General features: G+C 36.4%; 1 protein-coding gene across 14 annotated transcripts in view; it reads right to left on the reverse strand.

Annotated features, from left to right (window-relative positions):
• robo1 (roundabout, axon guidance receptor, homolog 1 (Drosophila)) overlaps positions 1–14,373 on the reverse strand; it is a 545,238-nt gene that overhangs the window by 311,568 nt on the left and 219,297 nt on the right.

A 14,373-nucleotide genomic window follows, 5' to 3' on the forward strand; every position in this document is an offset into this window, starting at 1 on the left:
TGTGTGTGTCTTAATGTGAAAAACATTTTAATCATTTTCCTTCTTGTTAAATGACTTTGAGCAATCTAAGGGTTCTATGGATGTAAAATGGCAAATATATACTTTTATTTTTAAAGGTTAGCATATAGGAGCTCATCCCAACCAACAAAGGCTGACTTGGGATAACTTGAGCCTAAAGCAAGTGCTGCTGAACGCTGCACATGTCAAACTCTGCACGAGTCTCTTTGTACAAAACAAATCCATACATCATGTAAATAATGAGGTGTCTTAAATCTTATATGGTGCGCTTAAACATAAAAAAATTATGATTCCAAAAATGGTGTTTGATCAAAAAGTGACTATTTATTGCCTATGCAGTCATCAGTACTTAAAACAGCCATGTTTCTTTTTTGTCTTAAATTGAAGAACATTTTAATCTTTTTCCTTCACGTTAAAGCACTTATTGATGATGAAATGAAAATGAAAATGTTCTATGGATGTTAAAATGGGAAATATTTATTTTATTTTTAAATGTTAGTGTATAATAGCTCATCCAAAGAAACAAATGCTTACTTTGGATAACTTGAGCCTAAAGGACTGCAAAAACGCTGCAAAACATGTCAGATTCCAGATGAGTCTCTTTGTACAAAACAAATCCATACATCATGTAAATCATGCCAAAAAGCATCTAAAATCTTATTTGGTGCACTTAAACACAAAGAATTATGAATCCAAAAGTGGTGTTTGATCAAAAAGCGACCAATTATTGCCTCTATAGTAATCAGTACTTAAAACAGCCATGTTTTTGTCTCAATGTAAAGAACATTTTAATCATTTTCCTTCGTGTTTAAGCACTTTTTAGCAATGAAAAGGTTCTATGAATGTTAAAATGGCAATTATATACTTTTATTTTTAAAGGTTAGCATATAGGAGCTCATCCAAACCAACAAAGGCTGACTTGGGATAACTTGAGCTCAGACGAGCACTGCTGAGCAGGGCAAAACTCCGGATGTTTCTCATTGTACAGAACCGATCCATACATTACAATGATCTTTCCAAGTAATGCATGCTTATGGGTTTACGTTCCATCTCAAACACATCTATAAAATCTGTTATTTCTAAATTTCTCAAAAAACCTTTAATTTAATAATTGTATAATAATATAAAGGATCTTTTACTCACTTTATTAAATCTTACGTGCAAAGGAAAGTTTCTGCATGGAAGCATAAAATCCAATTAAGCACCTTTATTTACAAGAATGTAGACAAGATGTGAGATGTAACAGTGGCAGTTCTTTGCTGTTTGTGTTTTTGGACGGAGCTCAGTCTGCTTTTTTATTCCCTGGGGAAGCTATTGAGGACCCTGGGTCCTTCGTGGAAGGCCCCTCCCCTTCCTCTGGGTCTAACAATTACCCCGTTGAGACGACACAATGCATGAACCCCGTGTCAGCCCCCACTGGGCTTTTCTGCGTGTCGGCTTGCTTTATCTGTCAAAGGCAATGCACTGACCGGCAACAAAAAGGCAAGTCTTAAAAAACAGTCAAAATAAAAAGGGGGGTGAATGGAGAACATTCAAACCAGTGACAGCATTGGAAAAGCATCAGAAACGCCTGAAAAACCGTGCGATGTTGTGCAATAATGCTCCGAATTTCATTTGCATTACAGATAAACAAACGTTGAGTCGAGATGACACAGATTCTCCAGTCTAATCACAACCGTATGTTCCAGCTTCGCTCATTTTCATTTCGAACAGATAGCAATCTCAGCCTAGGGCCATCCCAAACACTCAGTTTCCCCCATAATCTTGGTCTAAAAAGCCTCCCAGAACCATTGAGGCATCAAGAGTACCCCTTTTCCAACCTTTAAACGTCATCCCAGCGTCTCTAACAATCTCACTGCTCATTCCCAGACAGTCTGACGCAGCCAGCTGAATTAAACGCTAGCAAGCAGCACATCGCTCTTTACCCCTCATCACCACGCTGGCCCAGTGACAGCCCAAGGGGTACGCATGCATTCCTCGAGGGTTTAAAATACCACAAGAGTGCTGGGAGATATAAACAAGCAGACGCAGTCAAAGAAAGGACGTCCCGAGGGCTTTAAATCAAGTCCGTATGGGGTACCAAGCCCCCTATGCTTCAGTAAGTATCAGTGTCGGATTCCGCTGCTAATTAATCCAATTAAACAGCTCTCACACGCTTATTAAAGGTTTACTGAGATTTAGAAATGAGTACTGGAATCTGTGGTTTTGATACCAAGAGCATGGACAAAGTATGACATAAACGCTGGTCCAAACACAGTTGCACCATCCGGACCAGTAAGGGTGTGTGTAGATGTCTAAACCCACCATACGCCCCTAATCCGGTGCACCATGTCGTTTTAATTCCGCCTAATTAGGCTTAGGCAGACGTTAATTGGGATTTAGGTGAACGTGGCACACACAGCCCAGTGGGCGCTGTCATTTTTCACAGGTGTATGAGGATAAGGGTTACTAATCCCTTGGCCCGCTCTCAAAGACTCCTTCCTGGTGGGGAAACTCTCAAAAAATTGGCTTTTTCCCCGATATTGTGATTAGGAATGCTGTAGCTGATGATGATATTCTTATTACCGTTATTATTGCAAGCGCGACCGTGGGCAGATTTCATCATCTTGACATCATTTCATTAGGCCGCATGTGAGTCGTCAAGGCCAGCGTGTAGGTCTTGAGCGGAGAGAGAAGGAGCGCCGGAGACAGATACATCGCTCACCTGCGAGAACAGAGGCCATTAATTGGCCTCTGGTGCCTGCTGTGCCCCGTCAGACACTGACAATTTATTATCTGCACTTAGGAGACCATCCATCCCAACTTCCACCGTGCCGCACCACAGGGGTTAACGTGATATATAGCGTTCCCGAGACATTCCTTCGTGCTTTCTTTTAGTTCCTTACACTCTTTCTCTTTTGCGTGCCCGCCTGCTTCCTTAAATACAGTTGAAGTCAAAATTATTAGCCCTTCTGTGATTTTTTTTTTTCAAATATTTCCCAAATGATGGGAATTTTTCCCAGTATTTCTTATAATATTTTTTCTTCTGGAGCAAGTTTAATTTTCTTTATTTCAGCTAGAATAAAAGCAGTTTTTAATTTTTTAGAATTTTTTTTTATTAAATTTTTTTATTTTTTTAATGTCAAGCCCCCTTAAGCAATGTTTTTTTGATTGTCTACAGAATAGGGCTGTGGGGGGGTCTTTTTTTGACAGATATAGCAATTTGATTTAGATTTAATTCAAGCTGATTTTAATTTAATTCAAGCTTCAGCTCAATAATCTTTAAGCCATGTCAACAATTCTGTGACGGCTCTAAAAAATGACATTTTTTTGTTCGGTGTCTGTCACTTTGAAACCAAAATATTCACACATCACAAATGCTGTTTTTCTTTGATATTAATTTGTCTCTTAATGCTTCTGAAGCAGCAAACACCATAATCCCACATGTCAGTACTTTCCAGTTTGTTGTTATTGTGGGCTTAGTTCAGTTGCTAGAGGTGTGAACTATACTGGTCTTACGGTTCGGTTCAGTTACGATTATCATGCCATCGATTCAGTTCAATTTGATATGTTGGTGCATTGACGATGCTTTCCATACACAGTGTTATATGGTGGGGGGGGGGGGGGGGGGGACACAGCACACTGCATTATGCTGTTTCTCATTCACACAAATACACAAACATAGACAGCACCAAACAAATAAACACGCACGGACGCGCGTTTGCCTGCTTGCTCGGGAGCGATATTGTGAGACCGCCCGCTCCTGTTCAAATTACACTGGAGTTACCGACCGCTCCCGCGCTTTATTCGGAAATTTATTCCCGCACTGCATGAAATCTGGTCGGATGTAGAAGAATGTAGACCTAGATCTAGAAGGATCGCTATAACAGCCGAGAGGAAAAAAAGAGGGGAGGAAAAGTCAAGCCAGCAGCCGAGAGGAACAGTCATGCCAGCAGGTGAAATGGTCCACATTGAGAGAGAGAGAGCAGTTCTGCTAGTTGCGCAATTCTGATTGGGCAGAACGAAAGTGTGCCCACACAGTTGGCTAGTTATGAAGCCTGCCCGGTCACCCAATTTCAGCATGATTTTCTTGACGTAGGGTGTCATGGGAAGTCAGAAACGACAAATGGACGTTTGACACAAGATTCGATCATTTCTTCTTGTGTAATGTGGCATAGTTCACGACAACCAATACCATGTTTGCGATGCCTCAAGACACCATCACAGAAAGTCTAACATGTTTAATTTTCTGAAGCTTAGCAAACTGGTCTTAGAGATGTTACTCATTATTTTTGTTTACATATATACATATATATTTGATATTGTGATTAACTATTTCCAACGTTTCAAATTGCGACTCGATTTTGATTAATTGCACAGCCATACTACAGAACAAACCATCATTATACAATGATTTGCCTAAAACACTTACTTGCCTAATTAACAGTTAAGCTTTTATATGTCACTTTAAGCTTAATGCTAGTATCTTAAAAAATCTAGAAAATATAATATAATGTCATCATGGCAAAGATGAAAGAAATCAGTTTTTAGAAATGAGTTATTAAAACGTATGTTTAGAAATGTGTTGAAAAAATCTGGGGCAAATCATTTTGACGTCAACTGTACATATGGACACATCCACTCCTGCATCTGTAACTGAGGATCAGACAATGAAAAGCACAGCAGACGCACAAAAACTCTCTCATACGCTGTGCTTTCATTGAGAGACGGCCTGTATCATACAAACTAGGCTTTACAGTCACTGGCTCAACCTGTTTGACTGAAAATGAAATGAAAGTGAAGAGAAGATGAATGACATGCCTCGAAGATGGACAAAACTGCTTGAGGGAGCATGACTGTGTGAACATATTCATCTGGCCATCTTCATGTGGATATTTTATGATTATACTATTATTTTGAATGAATTTTTTATGATCATATAAACTGAAAGACAGCTTAAAACGTTTGTCCATATAAAGTTTATATGTTACACAAGATTATTGAATAGGGCTGCACAATATATCATTTCAGCATCAATTTCACAATGTTTGAATCTGCAACCGTCAGGATCTGCATTGTCAAGCTGAGGGTAATATAACATGACTTACTCTAATAGTGTGACAGAATTTTTAAGGTTTGGATGTGTTTTTAAGGCTTGTGACTAAAATCGAGTGATTAAGACATTTGGTACAAAAAAAGTTTGCTACTTTAACAAAGATTAAGTGTTTGTATTATATATACAATGAAGACTGCATGTTGTTATTTTACATAAGATTATTTCTGAGTTTCTGAACTTTAATACTGTTAAATGCCACCGAAATCCACGATGCGCTGTTTATTTAATTTGTATGTTTTTTCTATCGGTTTCCTTTGTGCTTAATTTAGTAAGTATATTCAATTTTATGCAACTTAAACTTTATCGCACTTACCTACAAAATCATTCCAATCAATGTAAAACTGAATAAACAGAGTTGCTCAAGTCATCTTGTGAATTTATTTTCATATTGCAATAAATAATCGCATTAAAAAATAAAATCGGGATGCCTGTTTTTTCCAATATCGTGCAGCACTACTATTTAAGTTGATTATAAAAGAGGGGGGAAAGTGTTTTTAAACTATGAAAAAAAATTGTAATCTTTTTATTCTTCTGTTTAAATAATTTTTTTTTTTTTAAATCACTAAACGCTCAGATCTGCTGTTTTAATTTTGTACAATATGAAGTGCATGCATAAATAGTTATTTTTTCTCACCAAAGAGTTCTCTAATATTGTAAAAAAAATATTTGAGCTTTTTCCATTTAACAAAGTAAAAATGAACTTTTCTTAAGAATGCTGGTTGATGGCACTGTCACTGACTTCGATACACACACACACACACACACACACACACACACACACACACACACACACASACACASACACACACACACACACACACACACACACACACACACACACACACACACACACACACACAAACACAAACACACACACACACACACACACACAAACATACACACAGACACACACACACATATATATACGATCCAGCAAGATAACCCATATCACAGATTGGTCCGTTGCTCCCAAACAAACACTTGGATAACCTTTTCCAGGACACTCTGCTATTCTGCACGTCGCTTCCTTCTGCACACTCGCTCCACCTTCACTTCCGCTCACCTTACTCCAACAAACATAACCCACCTCCAAACACCTTCTCACTTCCATTTTTATTGATAAACAAATCCATCTGCCCCCACAACATCATTCATTTAGGTGTTCACCATTGGTGCATGTTTAAATTGTGCGGTCCAATCAGAGACCTACACAATATATATATATATATATATATATATATATATATATATATATATATATATATTGTGTAGGTCTCTGTATATATATATATATATATATATATATACATATATACATACACACACACACACACACACACACACACACACACACACACACACAAATACACACACAGACTATCGAAAAATATATAGCTTGAAGGGGCTAATGATTTTGACCTTAAATTGTTGTTTAAAAAATTTAAAACTGCTTTTATTCTAGCCGAAATTAAACAAATAAGACTTTCTCCAAAAGAAAAAACATTATAAGACATACTGTGAAAATGTCCTTGCTCTGTTAAAAATCATTTGGGAAATATATATATTTGTAAAAAACTAAATCAAAGGGGGGCTAATAATTCTGACTTCAACTGTATATTTTTTTCCCTACTATGGAAGTCAATGGGTACCATTAACCAGCATTTTTCAAAATATCTTCTATTGTGTTCAACAGATGTAATATCATTACTTGAGTTTCTTTATTCTTCTGAACAAAACATAAAATATCACTTAACAGTTAAATCAGGTGCTTTAAATAATAATAAGTGAATATATGCATTAATAGTTAAATTTTACTGACTAAAGAATTCTCTAACATTGTCAAACCTTGTTTAAGTTTCTTTTTACTACTGAACACAAAATAAGCTATTCTGAAGAATGATTTAGATAAAACCCATTGACTTCTATCTATATTTAACCCCTACTATGGAAGTCAATGGGTCTATCAACCATTTATCAAATATCTTCAATTGTGTTCAAGAGAAGAGAGAAACTAATAACCACATGAGGGAGAGTAAACTATGAAGCAATTTAATTGTTGCGTTAACAATCCCTTAACTAATACACCATCAATATTATCTCATCAACTTTACATTTGCTTCCAATTTGTTCTCAACACAAGCGCGTTCAAACTTTTAAAAACTCATTGCTGCTGTCAATAATGGATTGCATCTTTGGGTTAAGCGTTGACGATTTTCTGAGGTCACGGAAGAGCTGGCGAATTCTTGTCAGATGACATTCGAGCCTCTAATGGGGACAGTTTGACATACAGTAATAAAACGGGCTCCTGCGGTGAGACATGAATCAAGGCCACATGACGGATGTGCTCTGTCTTAACTATCAGTTCCCAGCCTCACTACAGCCATGAGCTAATCAGCAAGTCCTCACAGGCCTCACTGTACAACAGACACGTATTAGAACAACACCATCATTCATTGTCACAAGCAGAAAACACTGCTCAGTGGCCAGGAATCAACACCAACTCCTCATATGTCAACGCAGTTGGCCGAAAAACATCCGGTCGATTGCTGAACTTACAAGTTGGGACTGTCGCCACGTCCTTCAGCAGCACTTGAAATCTTTCAGCTGACTCTAAAGCACAGTGGTTAAGACTCAAATCATGAACGACGTTGTTGGTAATGTCATTGCTGACTGCGCCAAAAACACAAGCCGTCCTTGACACGCTTGTCGACTGATCTAATAATAGCACATGTTTTTACAATATATCGTTTCAGCATCGCTATCACAACAATGCAGGGTTCCACACAATTTATTTATGTTGTCCCAACACCAACCGATTAAGTTTACTTAAATTAAAGTTGATTAAACATAAAACAATTAAGTTGTCCCCAAATAAACTTCAAAAATTGTGTTGTGTCAGCTTATTTTAGATTAGTTTGAACGAGCAGCAAAAATTATTTCTTCGAGTGTGAACGTATTCGCAATAGTCACATGGCAAGACATGCAATGTTGTGTGCAAACATTTTTTATAATCAAATTTCTGTACCTGAACATTGTTCTAACCATCACATAGTGCTGGTTAAACTGTATTCATGATCGCTGTATTTATTGCAGAAAAATAAAATATCGCAATATCAGATTGTTACAATATCGTGCAGCCCTAATCCCTAGCATAATTACAGAACTCTGTGCACTGTAACAAATGCTGGGTTCCACTTAATAACTGCATTTATATGTAATTAAAATTATATATATATATATATATATATATATATATATATATATATATATATATATATATATATATATATATATATATATATATATAATAAAATAATATATATATAATATATAACTTAAAATTGGTGTCTTGTTTCTAGTCCAAATATCTACATTTTAAGCAAAAACAAAATTATCTTACCTATCCCACTGGCAGATAATTTTGTTTGTTTGAATGAAAAACTTAAAAAGGAAAGTTTTAAGAAAAGGTTTAAAACAAAACAATATTAAATATTAAAATACTTTATATTTGAACTATAAATAAGACAAAGTAAATTAAGAGAAGCATTTTTTTTTTCATTGTGATTATTTAATTTTTGTACTTGAACATTGTTGACTCCATAGAAAACAATCAATAGTGCTGCTTAAACTGTATTCATATCGCAGAAAAAATCATTTATCACAAAAAAAATAAAATATCGCAATATCAGATTGTTTCTATATCGTGCAGCCCTAATTCCTAGCATAATTACAGAGCTCTGTACGCTGTAAAAAATGATAGGTTCCACCTAATTATTGTATTTATATGGAATTAAATTTTATATTTTATATTGGATTTTTTTTCACTTAAAATTTGTGTCTTGTTTCTAGTCTAATTATCTACATTTTTAAGCAAAAACAAGATTATCCCACTGGCAGATAAATGTGTTTGTTTTAAGGAAAAACTTAAAAAGGAAAGGTTTAAAGAAAGGCTGAAAACAATACAATATTAAATATTATAATATTAGATATTTGGACTAGAAACAAGACAAAGCAAACTAAAAGTAGCATTTTTTTTTGCATTGTGATTATTTAATTTCTGTACCTGAATAATATTAAACTACATAGAAAATCTTTAAATGGTGCTGGTTAAACTGTATTCATATCACAGTATTTATTGCAGAAAAATAAAATATCACAAAATCAGATTTTCCAATATCGTACAGCCCTAATCCCTAGCATAATAACAGAGCTCTGTACAGAAAACTGTACACAATTCCTTTATCTTGCCCCAACACAAATCAATTAAGTTACCTTAATTGTTTTTACAAATTTAAGTGGGTTCAACATTAAACAAATAAGTTGTAACCCCAAAAAACATAAGAATTGTGTTGTTTTAACTCATTTAAAAAAAAGCAGTTTGAACAAGCATCAAAAGTCATTTTTTCAGCACTTGAAATCTTTCAGCACGGTGGTTAAGACTCAAATCACGAACACCGCTGACTGTAATGTCATTGCTGACTGCGCCAAAAACACGAGCCGTCCTTGACACGCTTGTCGACTGATCCAATGATAGCGCATATTTTTACAATCCCTGGCATAATTACAGAGCTCTGTATACCCGAATGCAACCAAGAACAGGACGCTTCTCCATCTCTCGGGGAAGATGAGCCCTACCATGAAGTTTCAACCGTGACCTTTGGCCTCTCTCCCTACGGGTGCTTGTTAAAGCGCTACACAGTTTCCTCAATGCGCAGATGCCTCTCAGCAGTGGTGCAGCGTACAGCTAATTCTCTGAGCAACTCCATCGGAATTCAATACAAGCAGGGCACATGGGAAAGCGATCCATGCTTTTCCACCTCGAATTAATTTCCTTGGTGAAATACGACTTCATCCGACCATCCTCGGCAGCGTTTTAACTCTCTGATAGGCATGATTTAAACTGCTTATTCATGATTACATTAATCAAGCAATCACTTCAGCTGTAATCACGAGTAGACGTGAAAAGTCTGTCAATTGTTGCCTTATGTTTTATTTATTTCAACGCGTTTATAAATCCATCTAGTTACTCTCAATCTCTCGCTTTTCTAGCTGTGAATTGTATGCCATAATCATAGAGACAATTTGAAAGTGAAGTCTAGTATTTATGTGCCGAAAACAAAATAAAAATTGTTTTTGAATTGTTTTCCTGTCAGTAGCGGTGTTTTCATCCACCTATATTCATTCTAGGCATGGGACGATAACCGTTTTCAAGGTATACCGGTTTGGTCAAGGTTTTAAAACCATCAAAAATTTCTGTAATACTATCCCTAAGATATATCAGTGTTTCCTCTAGGTTTTTTCCAGCTGTGACGGCAGGCCTTTTTTACACAGATCTACCAACAACTGCCGTTATTTCAAAGACAAATGTCGTGAGCGCGAGCATGCGAATCTCTTTGCTTGCGCACCGATTTCCTTTGCTTGTGCACAAAACTTTACATGCCCTTGCAAATATACGCTGCTCAAGCGCAGATCTTCTTGTGCGCAGTGCACTCTCAAATAAACGCTGCTGAAGTGCGATTTAGTATGTCTCCAACAATTATTAGATTTGCTAGGAATATACATGAATGGATGTAGCGGAAACCATGTATATGTAAGATTGTTTTAATTTACGTTTGTTAGGACAACAGTATCTCCAGCAGAAAAGGTAACCAAAGATGCTGTTTTAAATTTTAAAGAAATCTGTGTTTTTGAAACTAATGATGACAGCAGAAGTCAATGATTCATTTGAATTATTTAGCCTGACATACTTACTGCTCCAAAATATTTTAATAGATTGTGTTCAAAGGGGAAACACCAGACATTTAAAAAGAATATATTTTAGAGCAGTAATCACAATACTGTGACACAGTGAAACCGTGACATTTTTAACCAAGGTTATCATATCATCAGAATCTTATACTGGCCTATGCCTAATTCATTCATGCACATTTTGGAATATAGCATAAAACAATGCTTTAAGTTTTAATGAACCGGAAGCTGCGACCGTATTTTTCCATAATGTGATGCAGTTCCAAGAGAAACTGAATATTAAATGAGAAAAAAAGTGGGCTTGGCTTGTTTTTTCTACTGAAAGCTGATTAGATGTAGTAACCATTTCATTCAGGAAGATCGGGAAATGGGTTTGGGGAAAGATGTTACAACATAACAGACACCTCTGTTTTCGTTTGTTGTCAAAACTGACAGCCGGAGGGCCGTGGTTAAGTATGTTAGCCATGCCTAATACCTAATCTGAAAATTTAACTGAAAACAAAAAGGAAGTGCATTTTTGGAGTTCAATTAAAGACTACAAAGACAAATTGTTTTTTTTTATTATTTTTTTTTTATGACATGCACAGATGAACTGTTGACCACAAAACTAGCAATGTGATCTAACAAAATCAATATGGTTAGTTTTGATTTCATGTGTACTTTAAATGTAAATGCCAAGATGCACATACCTTTTGGCCATAAAAATGCACGCAACAGAGTAGGATCAACTTTTTACCCAATAACTATCCATAAATGTGCATAAACTACAAACACAATAAGTGAATAAACTCCAGAATGCGAATAAAAAAAGTCTTGTGATTTTGTTTTGTGTTATCAAGTCATGCGATGGGACAGCATTAATCCAGCAGATCAACCACATTGTAAATATCTGAAATGTTGGTCATTGTAAAACGCTGTAGTCAATGTCTGTCATCCAAATGAGTCTTGTGCCTATAAAATCCACCGCGTGTTCATTAGGTGCCCATTGTGCAAGGAATTTATTTTATATACGAACAAAGGCCCACAGTGGCTTCTCCTGTAGCAAATTTCATACTTTATTTTGATATTTGCCGCCAGTTTATCAAGTGATGATTTTGTTTTCTTTGACTTATTGAATGGAATCATATTTTGTCGCAAATTTTTTTATACGATATTCAGGCTATCACAAATATCGCATGGAAACATAGCTAGCGTTTACGCTCTAAATTTCTGTCATTAGTTGAGCTAATGTTGGCAGCTTAAAACTTTCCTTCAATTTATTCCCTTCTTTATTTTGGGTCGCCACGGCGAAATGAACCGATGACTATTCCAGCATATGTTTTACGCAGCAGATGCCCTTCCAGCCGCAACATAACACTGGAAAACACCTATACACTCATTCGAGCACACGCGCTCATACACTACGTGCAATTTAGTTCATCTGAATCACCTATAGCACATGTCTTTAGAATGTGGGGGAAACCGGAGCACCCTGAGGAAACCCACGCCAACGGGGAGAACATGCAAACTCCACAGAAAAATGCCAACTGGTCCAGTTGGATCTTGAACAAATGACTTTCTTGTTGTGAGGCGATTGAGCCACCGTGCCATCCTTAGAGCTAATGGTTATGCTCTAAAACTCTGCCATTGGTTGAGCTAGCTTAAGAAAACAGCTTATAGTCGAGCTTTAATAGCAGCAAAATGTTTGAATTGTTGAACAAATCAGCCGTTAAACAGCTTATTATAGTTGTCTCTGCAAATAAGCAGAAAGAAGGAAAAAAATGACACGCTATAAGATTATTCCAGGTTTTAACTTGAACACAATTACTTCAGGCTCAACTGTAATCACAAAGTAAACTATGGCAATAAAACAAAGCAATCAACAGTTTAAGGCATAACAGCCCCTTAAACCAGACTGTCTCTTTAAATCACTGCGTTGGAGAAGCATTACAAACAGACCCGCTCGCATACAGTCTCCTTAATATAGCAAAACTTGCACTGAGCTCCAGGTCTAGATGCCTGAAAAGCCAAAGACTGTGGAATCCAGTTAAATCTGTGACAATGTTGCGAGGTTTGGAGATAAAAAGCCGGCGAGTTTGTTTTAGCAGAGCTTTCGTCAGTTATTCGCACAGAAAGAGGATCAGGGGGCAACGTCAACCGGGATTATGCAGGTCTATTACATTCGGCTTAGGGTTTCTGTCAAAATCTCTGCTCGGAGCTGTTCCACCCGGGCCTGGAAACTGAAGGAGGGACAGTGATCTCAGAATGGGATGGTCTAGGCAGGCACAGCTCTGAGCAAAGCTACCGGAAACAAACCTCAGTGAATGAACACAAATGCAGACAAAATAATGACTTGCGTTGATTAATCATTAATGAAAATCATATGAGAATGCTGAATGCAATGATAATAATAATAATAAAAAGAGGAAGAATGAATAATAAAATCATATAAGTAGCAAAAAAAAAAAGTGAACTTTGGCCAAATGCTTGGTCAGAGTAACAAATGATTTCTTATTCACAACCAGAACAAGACAAACAGGTTTAGCACGAGCACACAACACATTAAGGAAGCGACGAGTCTGTAATGTACCTCACTTTGAAAATCTTTTTCAGCACATTAAAACACAATGCTTACATAAATAAGACCTAAAACACACAATCTGCATTTATTACAGGACTCCAAACATTCGAACCAAAGAATTTCATGAGTTTCCAGTCAAAACCAATAAAGTTTTTCTGTTTCTTTTAAACAAATGCTGACTAAAGTATAAAAGAATTGACGTGCCTCTATTTGATTTGGCTGCATGTCATATAATCACTGGACTTACACTGACAGAGTAATGTCAAGACGACAAAAAAACGTTCCCATTGTTCACCTTTCCTCTATAAGAATGTGCGAGCAGCTCCTCAATGGTAGATTTTTAGCTATGAAAGTTACACTCATGCAAGTTTTATATGATTTCTATGTCTGTGGAGACATAAGAAGTAAAGACTAACTCGATGTGGTCATTTTATTAGCCTATGAACCATTCCTGCTTGTTATCAAACTATTTCATGACTGTAACGAGGCAATTCATTCATAATTTATTGTTAAAAAACAGCTATCATAACATTATTTATCAATATGTGGCTCTTTTTGGATTCTCGGCAGCTATAGAAATGTAAAATGTGGAATGGAAATACGTTGAAATTAAAATGGAAATACGTTGGGATAACTGTTTTTGTTTACATCCCTCAAAATGGTCTATAAAGCAAACTAAATCTGAGATGAAAGCATGCCTAGATAATAATTATTGTTTCAGTCAGTGGCACTGTTACACTAGCAAAGGGTTGATATATGAGAGATACAGTATTAGCTACAAATATAACCTTGTGGTAGCTTCACCATGTCAGTCAGGAGCATTTTAAGATAGTAAAGTTAAGACTATGGGCACAATATCACACAAACACTCAAAAATATATCACATGTGGGCAACTTCTTGATTGAGGTTGGTTTTATATTTGCACATCCGTTCAGTGAAAACTTGTGGCAC

The sequence above is a fragment of the Danio rerio genome, chromosome 15 (assembly GCF_049306965.1).
Source record: "Danio rerio strain Tuebingen ecotype United States chromosome 15, GRCz12tu, whole genome shotgun sequence".
NCBI classification, from domain to species: domain Eukaryota; kingdom Metazoa; phylum Chordata; class Actinopteri; order Cypriniformes; family Danionidae; genus Danio; species Danio rerio.